This window comes from Suncus etruscus, chromosome 15 (genome assembly GCF_024139225.1).
Source record: "Suncus etruscus isolate mSunEtr1 chromosome 15, mSunEtr1.pri.cur, whole genome shotgun sequence".
Lineage (NCBI taxonomy): Eukaryota > Metazoa > Chordata > Mammalia > Eulipotyphla > Soricidae > Suncus > Suncus etruscus.
Window position 1 is genome coordinate 59,179,410 of NC_064862.1, and position 4,183 is coordinate 59,183,592.

At 44.5% G+C, this 4,183-nt stretch overlaps 1 non-coding gene across 1 annotated transcript; it reads left to right on the top strand.

Annotated features, from left to right (window-relative positions):
* Positions 1–3,733: 3,733 nt before the first annotated feature.
* LOC126031888 (small nucleolar RNA SNORA67) lies at positions 3,734–3,870 on the top strand. Its single transcript, XR_007503696.1, has one exon. It is a non-coding gene; the product is annotated as a small nucleolar RNA SNORA67 (small nucleolar RNA).
* Positions 3,871–4,183: the final 313 nt, after the last annotated feature.

A 4,183-nucleotide genomic window follows, 5' to 3' on the forward strand; every position in this document is an offset into this window, starting at 1 on the left:
TGGTAGTGCTTGGATTGCTCTATGCTTACACCCTGTGGTGCTAGGAATCAAAATTGGGTTGGCTGCATGCAAGTCAAGTTCCTTAACTCCTGTTCCATTTCTCATTCACCACAATCCCGTGACCATCCTTTTTAAAATTGCAAGTACAGGGACCGGAGAGATAGCATGGAGGTAAGGCGTTTGCCTTTCATGCAGAAGGTCATCAGTTTGAATCCGGCTTCCCATATGGTCCCCCGTGCCTGCCAGGAGCAATTTCTGAGCATGTAGCCAGGAGTTTCCCCTGAGCACTGCCGGATGTGACCCAAAAACCACAAAAAGCAACAACAACAACAACAAGATGTCTTATTGCAGAGGTCCAACTTGGACAACAGAGACTGAGCAGAACCTTTGGATCCATAATATCCTAGACGAACCTTTGGATCCATAATATCCTAGGCTTAGGGACTGAACAAAAACAGGGAGCAAGTGTTACAGAAGACTGAACACAACAACAATGATGGATAGGAACCTCTAGAACCTAGAGACTCTATCCTAGAACCTGGCCTATAACCCGCACAAATACCAAGATCGCTAGCTACCGAGAGGAAACTTTCCTGGCATCACAAAAAAGCCTTTGGGATGGGGTAATGAGTATATATGGAGCCAGGGGTTGATCCCATGATGATATGCTTCAAGGATGGAGAAACCCTGAATCTCTTAGGCCACAGGAATTCCCTTTCTTCTCCAATGCTTACTGTGCCTATGCAAAAAAAAAAAAAAAAAGTGGGGGGAACGCCAAACCCTGCCACTCCAGCACCCATACTTTTTCTTGTTTTGTTTTGATTTGTTAGTTTTTTTGTTTGTTTTTGTTTTTGTGTTTTTTTGTTTTTGTTTTTGGGCCACACCCAGCGTTGCTCAGGGTTTACTCCTGGCTGTCTGCTCAGAAATAGCTCCTGGCAGGCACGGGGGACCATATGGGACACCGGGATTCGAATCAACCACCTTTGGTCCTGGATCGGCTGCTTGCAAGGCAAACGCCACTGTGCTATCTCTCCGGGCCCGATTTGTTAGTTTTTGACTTTATTTTCCTTCTCTTTTTTCTTCCACTTTTCTCTTTCTTTTTCACTCTTGTGGTTATTATTTAGAGATTTATTTTTATTTTTTTTTGCCAGATCAATTTTTACTTTTTCTTCCATTTTTCTTTTCTTTTTTTTTTCTCTCTCTCTCTCTTCTTTCTCTTTTTGGTAGTTGTCACCAATTTTTTTCTCCCTTTTTTCTTATTCTTTTTATCTCCAATGACTGTGGAATGGATGCTCAATCTACAACAAGTTGTAAAGTGGAGACCAATTGCACTAGTATTCTGGGGGTAAAGGAGGGAGATATGGGATGCATACCGGGAACAGGGGCGGAGGGAGGACAGCACTGGTGGTGGGAATGCCCCTCATTCATTGTCACTATGTACTATAAATGATGCAGTGAAAGATTTGTAATGCACTTTGGACACAATAAAAATTAAAATAAAATAAAATAAAATTGCAAGTACATGGGGCCTGAGAAATAGGTAGGGTGTTTGTCTTGCACATGGCCAACCCAGGACTGACCTAGGTTGGATTCCTAGCATCCCATATGCTCCCCTGAGCCTGCCAGGAGTTATTTCTAAGTGCAGAGCCAGGAGTAACCCCTGAGCGCCGCTGGTGTGGCCCCAAAACCAAAACCAACAAAATAAATAAAATTGCAAGTACAGGCACTTGCCTTATATACAGCCAACATAGGTTTGATCCCTGGCATCTTATGTGATTCCCTGAGCCCACCAGCAGTGATTTCTGAGTGCAAAGCCAGGAATAACCCCTGAGCACTGCTGGGTGTGAGTCCCAAACCAAATATAATAATAATAATAATAATAATAATAATAAATTATAAGTACCAGGTGAAGATGCTACTCAGCAGTTAAGCACTTGCCTTTCACATGTGAGACCTTTAATTGGAGGGCACAGATTAAAAAAAAATTTTTAAAATCACCAAACACAATAGCAGTCTGATTGCCTTGTGATAATCATCTCTTTCTGTGTAACAAATTGCCAAATACAGCAACTTAAAACAACAGAATTCATAATCTTTCACACTTTTCTTTCTTTTTTTGGGGGGAGGGGGTTGGGTCACACTCAGCAGCGCTCAGGGGTTACTCCTGGCTCTACGCTCAGAAATCACTCCTGGCAGGCTTGGGGGACCATATGGGATTCGAACCACTGTCCTTCTGCATGCAAGGCAAATGCCCTACCTCCATGCTATCTCTCTAGCCCCACAGCTTTCTTTCTTTAATTTATTTTTTGTCTTTTTGGGCCATACAAGGTATCACTCAGGGCTTACTTTTGGCTTTGCATTCAGAAATTACTTCTGGCCAGCTCAAGGGACCATATGGGATGCCAAGGATCAAAACCAGGTTGGCTGCATGCAAGGCAAACACCCTACCCACTGTGCTATCACTCTGGCCCCACACTTTTCTTTTGGGGGCAGAGAGCACACCCAGCATTACTGGGAATCTTGTTGGTCTATCTCACCCTTTTCTTCCAGGGTCAAGAATCTGGAAGCAATTTAGCTCAGTGATTTGGCCTCAAAGTTTCTCCTGGGGTTATAATCAAGATATTGAGAGGCTGGAGAGGTGGCGCTAGAGGTAAGGTGTCTGCCTTGCAAGCACTAGACAAGGAAGGACCGCGGTTGGATCCCCCAGCGTCCCATATGGTCCCCCCAAGCCAGGGGCGATTTCTGAGCGCTTAGCCAGGAGTAACCCCTGAGGATCAAACGGGTGTGGCCCGAAAAACCAAAAAAAAAATAAATATTGGGGTGAGGATGTTTCTGACCAAATTTAATCTCTGGCCTCTATATGGTCTCTTAAGTCCACCAGGAGTGATCCTTGAGTGAAGAGCTAGAGTAAGCCCTGAGTATTTCTTTTGTTTTGATTTTTTTTTTTGTCCTAAGTATTTCTGGATGTTGCTCAAAATCAAAGAAACAGGGGCTAGAGAATTAGTACTGTGAGTAAGGTGCTTGCCTTTCAAGTGCCTATGTTTGATTCTCAACATTCCCTATGGTCACCCCAGTACCTCCAAGAGTCATTCCTGAGTAGAGCCAAGAGTATTTCCTGAGTATTGCCAGATGTGATACCAAAAGGGTAAAAAACAAAACAAAAGATGTTGGCTAAAGTGAGTCATCGGAAGGCTTGGCTGGTACTAGAGAATCCACTTTCAGATGGTTGTCTCCCAGGCCTGGCAGATGAATGTTGCCATGAGCACAAGAAGACTTGGCTCCTTATCTCCTCTGAGTAGACGTTTCCTAGACCTTTAAATATCTTCATAAGGGGCCGGGCGGTGGCGCTAAAGGTAAGGTGCCTGCCTTACCTGCGCTAGCCTAGGACGGACAGCGGTTCGATCCCCCGGCGTCCCATATGGTCCCCCAAGCCAGGAGCAACTTCTGAGCGCATAGCCAGGAGTAACCCCTGAGCGTCACAGGGTGTGGCCCAAAAACCAAAAAAAAAAAAAAAAATACCTTCATAAAATGTAGGGGCTGGAGAGATAGCATGGAGGTAAGGTGTTTGCCTTTCATGCAGGAGGTCATCAGTTCGAATCCCGGCGTCCCATATGGTCCCCCGTGCCTGCCAGGAGCAATTTGAGCCTGGAGCCAGGAATAACCCCTGAGTACTGCCGGGTATGACCCCAAAAAAAAAACACACACACACACACACACAAAAAAAAAAAAATGGACCCAAGGTGATTCCCTCTCCAAGGGGCCTGCCAGTGCTCCTCAGGAACGTAGCAACTTGGAAGAAAATGTGCATGCCTCGGGCCTTAGCGGGAGAGATGTTTTCATTTCTCTGCCTGCCTGCGGCTGCCTACATGCACGTATATATACAAATGTGTCTAATGGCTAAGGTTAACATCTCAATATATTAAAGTTCTCTCTCTTTTTTTTAACCATAGGAAAAAAATGTAAATTGTGGGGCCGAAGAGATAGCACAGCAATAGGGCATTTGCCTTAGACGCAGGACTGTGGTTCAAATCCTGGCATCCCATATGGTCCCTCAAGCCTGCCAGGAGCGATTTCTGAATGTGGAGACAGGAGTGACCCCTGACCACTGCCAAGTGTGACCCAAAAACCAAATAAATAAATAAATAAATAAATAAATAAACAAACAAACAAACAAATAAATAAA